The sequence below is a fragment of the Oncorhynchus tshawytscha genome, linkage group LG25 (assembly GCF_018296145.1).
Source record: "Oncorhynchus tshawytscha isolate Ot180627B linkage group LG25, Otsh_v2.0, whole genome shotgun sequence".
NCBI lineage: Eukaryota > Metazoa > Chordata > Actinopteri > Salmoniformes > Salmonidae > Oncorhynchus > Oncorhynchus tshawytscha.
This window is the reverse complement of record NC_056453.1, coordinates 19,244,141-19,259,752: the sequence shown is the minus strand read 5'-3', so window position 1 is coordinate 19,259,752 and position 15,612 is coordinate 19,244,141.

Here is a 15,612-nt window from a genome sequence, read left to right as displayed (position 1 = left end):
CAACAGGCAAGTGTCAAAACCGGGAGGACTAGTAAAAGGGAATAGAAAAAAAGAGGCAGGAAAAACACTGGTTGAGAGACAGAAAACAGGGATATACAGTTGAAGTTAGAAGTTTACATTCATACTTAGGTTAAACAGCTTGGAAAATACCAGAAAATGACGTGGCTTTAACGTTTCTGATAGGCTAATTGTCAACATTTGAGTCAATTGGAGGTGTACCTGTGGATGTATTTCAAGGCCTACCTTCAAACTCAGTACCTCTTTGCTTGACATCATGGGAAAAGCAAAAGAAAAATCAGCCAAGACCTCAGAATTTTTTGTTGTAGACCTCCACATGTCTGATTCATCTTGGGAGCAATTTCCAAATGCCTGAAGGTAGAACGTTCATCTGTACAAACAATATGGGATGGCACAGCTGTCATACCACTCAGGAAGGAGACAAGTTCTGTCTCCTAGAGATTAACGTACTTTGGTGCGAAAAGTGCAAATCAATCCCAGAACAGGAAAAAAGGACTGTGAAGATGCTGGAGGAAACAGGCACAAAATTATCTTTAGCCACAGTAAAACGAGTCCTATAGCGACAACCTGAAAGGCTGCTAAGCAAGGAAGAAACCACGGCTCCAAACCCGCCATAAAAAAAGCCAGACTACGGTACATGGGGACAAAGACCGTACTTTTTGGAGAAATGTCCTCTGGTCTGATGAAACAAAAATAGAACTGATTGGTCATAATGATCATCGTTATGTTTGGAGGAAAAAGGGGGAGGCTTGCGAGCCAAAGTATACCATTTCAACCATGAAGCACAGGGGTGGCAGTATCATGTTGTGGGAGTGCTTTGCTGTAGGAGGGACTGGTGCGCTTCACAAAAGAGATGGCATTATGAGGCAGGAAAATTATGTAGATATATTGAAGCAACATCTCAATACATTCGTCAGGAAGTTAAAGCATGGTCGCAAATGGGTCTTCCAAATGTACAATGACCCCAAGCATACTTCCAAAGTTGTGGCAAAATGGCTTAAGGACAACAAAGTCAAGGTATTGGAGTGGCCATCACAAAGCCCTGACCTCAAGCATACAGAACATTTGTTGGCAGAACTGAAAAAGCATGTGCGAGCAAGGAGGCCTACAGACCTGACTCAGTTACACCAGCTCTGTCAGGAGGAAAATTCACCCAACTTATTGTGGGAAGCTTGTGGAAGGCTACCCAAAACTTTTGACGTGAAACTGGAGGGCGTGCAATTAAAATTAAAAATCATAAAAATTATGGATATTAAACATTTAGGTGCATAAAAACTTAAATTCTTGTTAATCTAACTGCACTGTCTGATTTACAGTAGGCTTTACAGCAAAAGTATGCCATGCGATTGTTTTAAGGATGGCGCCCCACATTAAAATCTATTTCCACCGGCACAGGTTTCATAACTTCACAAATAGCGATTCACTTACTTTTTGAAAATGTTCCTCTGATTTGTCATCCAAAGGGTCCCAGCTATAACATGTAGTGTCGTTTGTTAGAGAAAATCCATTGTATCCCAAGTCAGTTTAGTTGGTGCCGTCGATTTGAGTAATCCACTCGTTCAATATGCCAAGATAGGAATCTGAAAATGTACCCATAAACTTTGTTTCAAGTCAAAATACATTTCAATCTAATCCTCAGTTAGCCTCAAATGTAATTAAACTATAATATTTCATAGGGAAGTAGTATGTTAAATAGAAAAGCGATATTAGCAGGTGCGCGTCCTCTTCATCGCGTGCGCATACACACATTTCCAGGTCTGTGTCCCTGTAGTAACACTCATATTTCTTACTTGTTTTGGAAGAAACAAGCCTGAAACCTTGAAAGACTACTGACATCCAGTGGAAGCCATAAATCGTATTCTGGGAGCTATTTTTTATTATTTTCCTATAGATTCCACTGGAAGGGCATGGGCTCTCAAAAAACAAACAAATTATTCAGGTTGGTTTGTCTTTGATTTTCTCCTACAACATCTGTGTTAGCCTCCTACATTATTTTAACATTTCTACAAACTTCAGAGTGTTGTCTTTCCAATGGAATTAATTATATGCATATCCTGGCTTCAGGGCCTGAGCAACAGGCAGTTTACTTTGGGCACATCAATCAGGCGGAAATTCGATAAGACCCTAGCCTGCAGAAGTTAATTAAACAATTTAAAGGCAATGCTACCAAATACCAATTGAGTGTATGTAAACTTCTGACCCACTGGGAACAAGCTGAAATAAGCCATTCTCTACTATTATTCTGACATTTCACATTCTTAAAATAAAGTGGTGATCCTAACTGAATTTAGACAGGACATTGTTACTAAGATTAAATGCCAGGAATTGTGAAAAACTGAGTTTAAATGCATTTCGCTAAGGTGTATGTGAACTTCAGACTTCAACTGTATATACACCAGGGCTAACAAGTGACTTGGAGGGGATGGCGACAACAACAAGGACAGGTGAAACAGTACACCCCCCTCTAGGGACGCCACCTAGCGTCCTACCTGGGCACATACCGGGTTGACCAGGGTGTCGGCATTGGAAGTTGGTGATGAGGGCTGGATCCAGCATGTCTCTAGCGGGAACCCAGCTCCTCTCCTACAGGCCGTAACCCTCCCGGTCAACCAGGTACTGGAAACCCCTGCCCCTTGGTTGAACACCCAGGAGTCTTCTCACAGTGTATGCCGTATGGCCATCAATGACACAGGGAGGGGTGGGCCTGGGGACAAAGGACTGAGACACATGGAACGTAAGGTGAATACGGAGGGTACAGGGTAACACAAGATGGACAACAGTGGAACTAAGGACTCTAGAGATGGGAAACTGACCAATGAAACAGGGCGACAGTTTGCGAGACTCTACCCGAAGGGGCAGGTCCCTTGTGGACGGCCATACCCTCTGCCCAATGCGGTAGCAGGGAGCTGGAGTCCGGTGGCGGTCTGCTTGTTGACAATACCTGGAGTTGGCCTTGAGAAGTGTTACCCGAGCTCTTCCCAGGTAAGTCTACAGCGGCGGACGAACATCTGGGCCGAGTGTACGTTAACTTCTGGTTCTGGGAAGAGCGGAGGTTGATACCCTATGGAGCACTCGAAAGGGGAGAGTCCCGTTGCCGAACAGGGAAGGGTGTTCCAGGCACACTCCACTCAGACTAGTTGTCGGCTCCAGGTAGTGGGGTTGGTTGAGACGGGGGATGGAATCCGGAGGATAGGCTGGCCGACGACCCCAATTAGGGTGCAGAACACCTTCCAGAACCATATCCACCTGGAGTCCATGGATCCTGAAGACATGCTGGGCCGTTTCCTTGGCAGAGGGAAGTTTGGGGAGAGGGATGAAATGAGCAGCCTTAGAGAACCAATCCACCACTGTCAGAATGACGATGTTGCCATCAGACGGGGGAAGCCCAGTGACAAAGTCCAGAGAGATATGGGACGATGAGGAACCGGTAGTGGCTGAAGGCCAGAAGGAGCTTGCTGTGGAGTCTTGTTCTGGGCACACCGTGCATGTGGCGATGAAGGCAGAGACGTCAGGAACCATTGCAGGCCACCAGAAATGTTGTCGGAGGAATGCTAGGGTACGGCGGAACCTGGATGACAAGTTAGCCTGGAGGAATGAGCCCATTCCAGGACCGGACTGAGTTAGGGACAAACAGCCGGTTACCCGAGCACACTTCAGGTCCAGACTGATAGAGTTGTGCATTGCGAACCAGGGTCTCAATACCCCAACCCACTGTGGCTCAAAGGCATGAGGTAGGAAGAATGGTTTTGGAGACCAAGGGTGTGGCGGAGGAACTGTATAGGCGGGAGAGAGCATCAGGCATAACATTTTTGGACCCTGGGTGGTAGGAAATGGTGAAGTTGAATCTAATAAACAAGAGAGCCCACCGAGCCTGCCTGGAGTTACGGTGCTTGGCTGTACGGAGATATTCCAATTTTTTATGGTCGGTCCAGACCAAGAAAGGCTGTTCTGCTCCTTCCAGCCAGTGCCTCCACTCTTCCAACGCCATCTTGACCGCCAGGAGTTCTTGGTAGCCTACATCGTACTTCCTCTACAGGATTGAGACGATAGGACAGGAAGGCACAGGGATGAAGCTTTTGGTATTAGGCAGATCGCTGGGTCAGGATGGCCCCCACGCCAATGTCAGAAGCATCAACCTCGAAAACAAATTGACAAGACTGGTCCGGATGGGTGCTGTTGTGAACCGATGCTTCAGGTCCAAAGGCTTTGTCGACAGCTGGAGACCATTTCAACGGTACTTTGGGAGAGGTGAGTGCAGAGAGGGGGGCCGTCAGGGTGCTGTAACCCCGAATGAAATCCAACTCACCCATCATTGATGATTCACTAGGGAGCTCGGGGGGCTTCCGATCCTCTCAGAAAAACTGCCTTCGGAAACTTCCGGATTACTTCGAGAGGTAAACACGCCATTTCGGGTGCATGTGTGCCCGAGACCAAACCTCCTCGCACTTCTGTGGTCCATTAGGTGTCCATCAATTCTAATGATGAGGGAGTCAAGGTCCATCGGTAATTCCTGAGCTGCTAGCTCATCTTTTACCACCTCAGATAATCTGTGAAGAAAAGTAGCAAAAAGAGACTCCAGATTCCAGGCACTCTCGGCAGCCAACGTGCAAAAATCAACCACATAGTCTGCCACACTACGGGAGTTGACATAATTCAAGCAGTTTACTGGCTGCCTCTCTTACGGACGCCGGAGAATCTAATACCTTCCTCAACTTTGCCATGAAATCCTCCGGATGACAACAAATGGCAGATTGTTGCTCCCAAACTGCCGTAGCCCAGGAGAGCACCTGTCCTGACATTAGAATAATAAGATACACTATCTTTGATCGGTCCGAAGGGAACGAAGATGGCTGCAGCTCAAAAATAAGGGAGCATTGAGAAAACCCAGGCAGGTTCCAGGATCCCCAGAATATCGTTCCGGAGACGGTAAGCGGGGTTCTCAGGGAGCCACGGTAGGCTGTACAAACCCACCACTGATAGTAGACAGGTTACTGGGTGGTTGGGAGGTGGCAGGCTGCCTATGAGCTAACTCACTGATTCGCTCCATGATAACCTTGAACCCTTGGTCGTGACATTCTGTCAGGGAACAAAACCCTTCCAAAGAGATTCAGCAGGAGCTCCTCATGCCTCCCAATGGTGGCTCCCTGCAGGGAGACAGCGTGGCGGAGCTGGTCCAAGTCTGCTGGGTCTGTCATGGCCAGTTCGTACTATAAGGGCACAAGGCAAGACCCAGATGCAGAAACCGGAGGCAGATGGTTTGGGTCTTTGATATTTATTATGTCCAAAAGGGGTAGGCAAGATAATGGTCGTGGACAGGCAAAAAGTCAAAACCAGTTCAGACTCCAGGAAGTACAGTGTGGCAGGCTGGCTCAAAGTCAGGGCAGGTAGAATGGTCAGGCAGGCGGGTACAGAGTCCAGTAAACAGGCAATGATCAAAACCGGGAGGACTTGTAAAAGACAATCAAAAAGGCATGCTCGAGGGAAAACCACACTTGGAACGTACAAGACAAACTGGCACAGCGAAACACAGGGATATATACACCAGGGATAACAAGCAACACCTGGAGGGGTGGAGACAATAACAAGGACAGGTAAAACTGATCAGGGTGTGACACTAAAAAGCCAAACGAACTGGACTCAAGGGAATCTGTGAGGGAAATGTAGGTAGAGTGGAAGGGAGCAGGACAGACTTTTACATTTCTAATTCTATGGTTTACCCAAGGTCAAGTGCCTGTGTCCTCATCTGATTGGTACAGGTTTGTGGAGCTGCAGTCATGAAAACAGGATTACTGCATTGTAAAAGTGATGCACTGAAAACTGATTTTGCATGAATACTCATATAAAACCACATTATATGAGTCAATTTAGAATCAGGCCAAAAACTTGTGATATTAGTAATGGTAAAAATGTTTATTTAAATTTGCCCATGTGATAACTAGGAACAAACAGAGGGGTTTAAATCAGATTGAACAATAGTCCAAGTGGGCTCCTGAGTGGTGCATCGGTCTAAGGCACTGCATCTCAGTGCTTAAGGCATCACTACAGACCCTGGTTTGATTCCAGGCTGTTTCACAACTGGCTGGGATTGGGAGTCCCATAGGGCTGCGCGCAATTGACCCAGCGTCGTTAGGGTTTGGCCGGTTAGGCCATCATTGTAAATAATAATTTGTTATTAACTAACTTGCCTAGTTAAATAAAGGTTAAATAAAATGAATAGAATGTGATCAAATCTGTTGAATAAATAACAAATGGCCTCTCTCTTTTCATGTCCTTACTTCCATTAGCTTCTCCTCCCCCTTCCCTCTTCCCTTATTTAATGGTCTTTCCCTTGTTTCCCTGCCTCATCTTTCCTATTCCTTCTTCTTTTTTCTCTTTTCTCACAAGTCACGTAATCACTGATTTATTTGTCTGTTATCCCACATGAAAATATACTATAGTAATGGTATAACTACTGTAGTGTTTTTGCTGACTTTAGTGTAGTATACTGTATTATACTGTAATATTTACAGTTAACTATAGTATATACTGTAGTATTTACTGTAGTGGTTTTGCGTACTATGGTATACTGTAGGGTTTTTTTGCGGACTGCAATATACTGTAGTGTTTTTGCAGACATTACTGTAGTATTTATTATAGTGTTTTTGTTTTATTATCTTTGACATAGAAGTAAATACTAAAAGAGCAAATATTCCATAATCTGTATTATCTATACTCGTGTAGGTTTCTCATTTATGGGTGGAACAAATTAGGATTTTAGGATTCTACCGTTCTACCGTACAGTTTACTACAGAATTCTATAGTAAGTACTGTAGTATTCTATAGTAAACTTTAGTGTATTTTTTCATGTGGGATGTCAGCCTCTTTATCTCTTGTTCCCTCTCTTTCTCCTTCTACCCCTCTCTATCTCTCCACCCCTTCCTCTCTCTCTCTGCCTCTCTCTCTGTCTCTCTCTCTCTCCATTCTCTCCCTTTCTCATTCCTTCTCTCTCTCTCTCTCGCTCTCTGACAGATTCATGGCGTGACTGGTGCTACAGTATATCTCTCAGGGCTGCCGCTCACTGTCACCCAGGCTGTCACCATGAGCCTTGAGAACGAGGGCCTATCTTACCAGGGCAGGGTGGCGCCATCGTCACATAAAGCTCCGATAAATCTGCTTATGATTGCAGACATAGATTACACAAACACACACAACCACACACATACAGACACAAACACACACACTTTTGTGGCCACTTCAAAACTTCAGTGCCACCAAGAAAATGAAGGCATCACATCCAAAAGTCATCAATCAAAGATGAGTATTGGTTCAACAGCTACACCGTTAAAATGAAGTGCTTTGTAATACCAAAACTAGTGGCAACTGAGCTGCCACCAACTTGAAGGGGACAAAACCTGAATTCTCCTGCTGGAGAATTGAAACATATCATCCTGAGATGTTTTGAAATGTTAAATAGTGTGTTGTAACACCACTTAAGTGTTGTCCAACACATTGCCAGGGACTGGCAGCACTGACAGAAAAGATTGAAAAGACTAGTTGGGTGTTTTGAGTCCTGTATAGTGCAGAATTAGATAGCTTCTCTTTTGGTGTAATTTGCTCTCTCTAAAAGCTTCTAAAAAACACTGATGTTTTGAATCCCATTTGGTGCAGCATTAGATCCCCTTTTCTGAACTGACTTAACATTACTTTATGTATTTGATCGTTTGCCATTATATTATTTTTTAGTATGCATTGTCAAGCAGAGTGTGCAAACTACCACACTAACTGGAGGTTGAAATGCAAGACTTAAGGATTCTGCTGGTGCCTCTTCTGCTGACAATCATGAATGTGGGAATGGGTGCTGTCCTCATTGAACGTCAATTTGTCTGACGGTTCTGATATCTGCTCATCATGATCCATTACACCTCATGGCACGACATGCTTAATAGCTCTTCTTTCTTTAAACATGCATACAACATTTGGTGAAAGAATCATAATGTACTTTTTTTTTTTAATTGACCTACAATCCACAAAAAAAGTCACGTGGCAATATAGGAAATGCAAGGTGATTAAAAGCAAAGATTTCCAATGAGTTCAGTCACTCTTTGGTTATCCTGATGAAAGATACTTACATTTTGAGCAACATATTAAGTTGGATTCATTCTTCCATTATTTTGGTCAAATTAAATGAACAAATCATTGAAATGACTTGCATACATTTTTACATGTTGGGGGTATTTTGACACTTATGAAATGACAGAGAGGGATACAGATAGGTAGGAGAAACAGAGTGAAAGGTTGTAGTGAGGAATTTAACCCTGGTCTTCGGTGGGGAGAGGGGTTACCTGTCTAAGCAACGTGTGTTACCGCTATACCAGGGGCTCTGAACGACTTGCATTCATTTTTATAAAATAGACCTGTATGGTTTTTTTTCTATTGTCAATTTTAATTCACCCCAGAATAATTTATTGTGGTTAAGAAGCTAAAATGGCCTCCTGAGTGGCGCAGTGGTCTAAGGCACTGCATCACAGTTCTAGCTGTGCCCTCTAGGGATTCTGGGTTCGAGTCCAGGCTCTGTCGCAGCCGGCCGTGACCGGGAGACCCATGGGGCGGTGCACAATTGGCCCAGCGTCGTCCTGGTTAGGGGAGGGTTTGGCCGGCAGGGATGGCCTTGTCAAGTCACACACTAGCAACTCCTGTGGCGGGTTGGGCACCGTGCACGCTGACATGGTTGACAGGTGTACGGTGTTTCTTCTGACACATTGGTGCTTCTGGGTTAAGTGGGCATTGTGTCAAGAAGCAGTGCAGCTTGGTTGGGTCATGTTTCGGAGGATTCGTGGTTCTTGACCTTCGCCTCTCCTGAGTCCATATGGGAGTTGCAGTGACAAGACTGTAACTACCAATTGGATTCCATAAAAAAGTGGGTCAAGTTTCAATGAAATGTACAATCTGACTGCCCTTCCTGTTTCCAATATGTTTAAATAAAGCATAGGGGGAAAAAAAGTTGGAATTCCACACAAATATATTCTCCCTTATCACCAACCAATATCTAGGCTATAAAACATTTGCATTTCTAAATCATTGATTGTATGAGAAACACAGTTTTTGTGTTTTGATGCTGCCTGTTACATGCACTGAAACCCCCAAAAAGTGTTTTCACAACACACTTAAAAACACCAAAAACACCATTAAACACTATTAAAGAACCACTTTGGGTGTTTCAGAGTGCTTCATTTGTATTTCAAAACACATTCTGTGTATTAAAACATTTACATAGGTTTCACATTCAAACACACTCCGAACACCAGATCTCAGCTTAGGTGCGCAGCTTTTCATGGTTTCGTTACATGTTTTGAGACTTTCCATTTACCGTATTTACAGTGGAATTCTCTATGCACTGAGAGAATTCAGAATTCACAGATTTAAATCCCTCTTTATGTTGAGGCTTTTGCTTTGTATTATCCCAAGAGCCCCAAGAATTATTCTGTTTTTGTCCTACTAACCTTGAATCATTTCACTGTTTTCTATGCTCTTGGGTGTGTGTGCGTGTGTGTGTATGCGTATGTTTGGGTGTGAGGGTGCAACTGATGCAGCACACACACACTGAGTATTGAGTCATGCTGGGATTTTTTTGCAGCAAACTGTCGCCTGGGTCTCAATTTGTCCTTCAATGAAGCTGTTAGAATAACCAGCCCACCATTTTAGCTTGGCACTGTACTAACCCCTCAGCTAGTGAGTCAGTGGACAAGACTGTATAGTCTTAGCAGTCTTGCCAAGATTATTGCCAAGATTCAGGCCTCTTCTCTCTCTCTGTCTCTCTCTCTGTCTGTCTCTCTCTCTCTCTGTCTGTCTCTTTCTCTCCTCTCTGTCTCTGTCTCTGTCTATCTTTGACCATCATCTGCACTGCAACCATGATGATGCTACGCATACAGCACATCTCCAAACTTCTGTATGAACCGATCCCCCAAAACATGTTTATTACAAAGTCATGAAAAAGCTTTGGACCGTGATCAATTCGGTGTTGCAAAAGGTTTTGCACTTTCCATAATCAAGTCAATATGCTCTACATGGACTGTTCTACATGGACCAGAGTAAGAAATAACTTACCACAGTAACTGTCAGCAGCATACCACCCTGCGTACCACTGCTGGCTTGCTTCTGAAGCTAAGCAGGGTTGTTCCTGGTCAGTCCCTGGATGGGAGACCAGATGCTGCTGGAAGTGGTGTTGGAGGGCCAATAGGAGGCACTCTTTCCTCTTGTCTAAAAAAAAATATCCCAATGCCCCAGGGCAGCGATTGGGGACATTGCCCTGTGTAGGGTGCTGTCTTTCGGATGGGCCGTTAAATGGGTGTCCTGACTCTCTGAAGTCATTAAAGATCCAATGGCACTTCTCGTAAGAGTAGGGTTGTTAACCCTGGTGTTCTGGCTAAATTCCCAATCTGGTCCTCAAACCATCACGGTCACCCAATTTACAATTGTCTTATTCATCGCCCTCCTTTCCCTGGTAACTATTCCCCAGTTTGTTGCTATAAATGAGAATGTGTTCTCAGTCAACTTACCTGGCAAAATAATAAATAAACTGAAGTATACTACTGTAGGCCTATAAACAGTACCAGTCAAAAGTTTGGAAACACAAAAAAGCAATATGTATCATAAAACTGTTTGACAAATTAAAAATGTGTCTCTCGATATGTAATAGGTTTATGGACTCATTTTTTAACATATATTTCTGTTTTTGTATTCGTTTTGTTCACAAAAATAAAAAATAATTATAATTATTATAAATATATTATTATAAAATATTATTTGTACTATTTTCTACATTGTAGAACAATAGGGAAGACATCAAAACTTGGAAATAACACATATGGAATCATGTAGTAACCAAAAAAGTGTTAAACAAATCAAATATATTTTAGATTCTTTAAAGTAGCCACCCTTTGCATTTGACAGCTTTGCATACGCTTGGCATTCTCTTAACCAGCTTCATGAGGAATGTTTTTCCAAAAGTCTTGAAGGAGTTCCCACGTATGCTGGGCACTTGTTGAGATGTGTCTTTTACTTGAACTCTGTGAAGCATTTATTTGGGCTGCAATCTGAGGTGCAGTTAATTGCCGATATCTATGGCTGGTAACTCTAATGAACTTATCCTCTGCAGCAGAGGTAACTCTGAGTCTTCCTTTCCTGTGGTGGTCCTCTTGAGAGACAGTTTCATCATAGCGCTTGATTGTTTTTGCAACTGCACTTGAAGAAACTGTCACGTCGTGTATGTAGGTGGCAGGGAAGTCAAGCGCAGGAGAATTAAACTTGGTATAATTGGAGTATAACTTAACTTAAAACATAAACTCCAAAACCAAAGTCCATAATAAAATAAATGTGGGTACAAGAACCCGTCACACACTAATCCATAAAACATGAACATAACAATAAACAATCTCTGACAAGGACATGAGGGGAAACAGAGGGTTAAATACACAACACTAAATGGGATTGGAACCAGGTGTGTAAGAAGACAAGACAAAACCAATGGATAATGAAACATAGATCAATGATGGCTAGAAGACCGATGACGTCGACCGCCGAGCACCGCCTGAACATGGAGAGGCATCGACTTCGGCAGAAGTCGTGACAGAAACTTTCAAAGTTTTCCGTTGTCTTAAAGTAATGATGGACTGTTGTTTCTCTTTGCTTATTTCAGCTGTTCTTGCCATAATATGGACTTGGTCTTTTACCAAATAGGGCTATCTTCTGTATACCAACCCTACTTTGTCACAACACAACTGATTGGCTCAAATAAGGAAAGAAATTCCACAAATTAACTTTTAACAAGGCACACCTGTTAATTGAAATGCATTCCAGGTGAATACCTCATGAAGCTGGTTGAGAGAATGCCAAGAGTGTGCAAAGTTGTCATCAAGGCAAAGGGTGGCTACTTTGAAGAATGTCAAATATAAAATATATCTTGATTTGTTTAACACTTTTTTGTTTACTACATGATTCCATATGTGTTATTTCATAGTTTTGATGTCTTCACTATTATTCTACAATGTAGAAAATAGTAAAAAAATAAAGAAAAACCCTGGAATGGGCAGGTGTGTCCAAACTTTTGACTGGTACTGTATATATGTTTTGGCTTGGCTGAAAACAGGGCTTCTCTGATACAAATCATAGGTACAAACTTCTATGATGAATAATATAGAAGAGCAGATGTGTTTTAAATGTCAGCAATGTACAAAGCAAAATGTCCTTTTTAAGTACCTGCAAACTTGTGGCAAATTTAAGGTAAATATCTTTATTAGCGTTTAATCACATACTTATAAAGACTCTCTAGGCAATCAGTGGCATTAATTGATCAATTACGTGCCAGGGAGCAACAACAATCTAGAGTGTAGGCCTCGAGGACTGGAGTTGTGCATCCCTGACCTAAATAATTGTCATTGACAACCAAGGTGTGATTGCTGCACTGTTTATTGTCCTAAGGCACAAAAAACCCCAAACCAATGTCTGAAAGTTTTAACGCTTTATAATTGAGTTTATGATTGAGAAAATGAAAAATGTTACCGTCTCCACACATGAATACTTAATGGCTGATATACTGTATAAAGTTATCCCATTCATAATGGCAAAGAGCATATTCAATACTTCTAGATGAAGTTGGATTGTCCTTCCTTTATTATGAACGTAATGAAACTACATCAACCTCCAATTATGATGGTGCTTAAAGATCGCAGTGTTGCAAAATGAAGGATCTACAATTCAGCAGCAGAAATAAAGAACTCATCCCATCATCTAAAAGTCTTGATATATCTCAGTAAGAATTGATATACTGTAATTCTGACTACTGGTCTTAACGTTAACCACAGCATACTTTTATGTAAGATTGAGAAGAACTGATTAAGTAATTATAGTTGTGGGAATCAGACTGTAAATTCTCATAAAGTCTGACCCCTCAATGACAGCTGGGGTGAATCAATGAAGGAATAAGTCTGTCATAACTCTATATTTATCTTATCGAGTCAATGTTGGATGCAGTCTATCACAGTGCCATCCGTTTTGTCACCAAAGCCCTATATACTACCCACCACTGCGACCTGTATGATGTCGTTGGCAGGCCCTTGCTTCATACTCGTTGCCAAACCCACTGGCTCCAGGTCATCTACAAGGCTCTGCTAGGTAAAGTCCCGACTTATCTCAGCTCACTGGTCACCATAGCAGCAACCACCCGTAGCACGTGCTCCAGCAGGTATATCTCACTGGTCACCACCAAAGCCAATTCTTCCTTTGGCCGCCTCTCCTTCCAGTTTTCTGCTGCCAATGACTGGAACAAACTGCAAAAATCTCTGAAGCTGGAGACTCTTACCTCCCTCACTAGCTTTAAGCACCAGCTATCAGAGCAGCTCACAGATCACCGCACCTGTACATAGCTCATCAGTAAACAGCCCATCCAATCTCTCATCCCCATACTGTATTTATTTATCTTGCCCCTTTGCACCCCAGTATCTCAACTTGCGCATTCATCTTCTGCACATCTTCTGCACATCCTACCATTCCAGTGTTTAATTGCTATATTGTAATTACTTTGCCACCATGGCCTATTTATTGCCTTACCTCCCTTATCCTACCTCATTTGCACATGCTGTATATAGATTTTTCTACTGTATTATTGATTGTATGTTTGTTTATTCCATGTCTAACTCTGTGTTGTTGTATGTGTCAAACTGCTTTGCTTTATCTTGGCCAGGTCGCAGTTGCAAATGAGGACTTGTTCTCAACTAGCCTACCTGGTTACATACAGGTGAAATAAAACATTTAAATAAATAAAAATGTTGAGTTTAATCATTTCAAACTGATCTGTTCAAATGACAGTTTGGTATTTTACACACTAAAAAGTGCCAAATAAGGGTTATTTGGCTTGTAACCACAGCAGAACCCTTTTTTGTGCTACATGGAACCTTTTTTTGAATGTTCTATAATGAACAATGCTCATAAGATTATAAATGTAACCTGTATGTCACACCCTGATCTGTTTCACCTGTCTTCGTTCTTGTCTCCACCCCCTCCAAGTGTCGCCCATCTTCCCTATTACCCCAGTGTATTTATACCTTTGTTCTCTGTTTGTCTGTTGCCAGTCTGTTTTGTTGGTCAAGTCTACCTGCGGTTTTCCCCTTGCACCTGTATTTTTCTAGTTCCTGTTTTCTGTTTTTCCTGGTTTTGACCATGTCTGCCTACCATTCTGTACCTTGTCACACCACCCTGGATTATTGACTTCTGCCTGCCCTGACCCAAAGACTGCCTACCGTTCTGTACCTTATGGACTCTGATCTGGATTTACTGCCCCCTGCCTGCCCTTGACCTGTCGTTTTGCCTGCCCCCTGTTCTAGTAATAAACATTTGTTACATCGACACTGTCTGCATCTGGGTCTTCTCCTGAAACGTGATAGTATGAACTGGCCCTGCAGACTCAGACCAGCTCCACAATGCTGTCTCCCTGCAAGAAACCACCATTGGAAGGCATGAGGAGTTACAACAATGTCTTATAGGGGGACTCCACTCAACATGACCAGGCATTCAATACATTGCTGGAGCAATTCCACGGATTCCCCACTGGGCAGCTGGTCACACCAGTAATCTCCCTGCCTAACCCAGTGTCCCGATAACCCCGCTTACCTCCTCTGGAGTGCTACGCTGGAGATTCCCAAACCTGCTTTTCTCTTCCAGTGCTCCCTTATTTTCGAGCTGCAGCCTTCTTCGTCCCCCCGGACAGCTCGAGGATAGCGTACATCATAACATTGATGTCCGGGAGGGCACTCGCTTGAGCCACGGTGGTGTGGGAGCAACAGTCCTCAGTCTGGAGGAGTTCATAGAGGAAGTTCGGAAAGTGTTTGATTCTCTGTTGTCCTGGAGAAAGGTTGCTCATAAGCTGCTCCAGCTACATCAAGATTACCGTAGTGTGGCAGACTACGTGGTGTATTTTCGCACGTTGGCGGCTGAGAGTGCCTGGAACCCGGAAGCATTGTTCGACATGTTCCTGCATGGAGTATAGGAGGAAGTAAAGGATGAGCTTGCAGCCCGGGAACTACTGATGGATCTCGACTCACTCATCGCCTTGACCATTCGGATCAAGTTGAAGTTGAAATCTCTCCGGGTGCACATTGACTCGGAGGGCGTTCAGAGTTTTATGGACGCAACGCTGGCATCCGAGCTGGGCATCTCCACTCAGTCCCTCTCCTTTCCAATGGACATTAGAGCGCTGACAGGTGCTCTATAGACAGGGTCACCCACAATACCACCCCCATCAACCTACTTGTGTCAAAGAACCACAGCGAGATGATCCAATTCCTGCCTATTAAGTCTCCTCAGGTTCCAAGGGTATTGGGATTCTCTTGGCTCCAGTGACACAATCCCCTTATTGACTGGTCTGCTGGTGCCATCATGGGCTGCAGCCCGTTCTGCCACGCTCATTGCCTGAAGTCAGTGCAGCCTGTCCCGGGACGTCTTCTCGGGGCCTCGGAAGTTTCCCCGGACCTCTCCGCCATTCCTGTGGAGAACCAGGACCTCCAGGAAGTGTTCAGTAAAGCCCAGGCAACTTTGCTTCTACCACACCGACCCTATGACTGC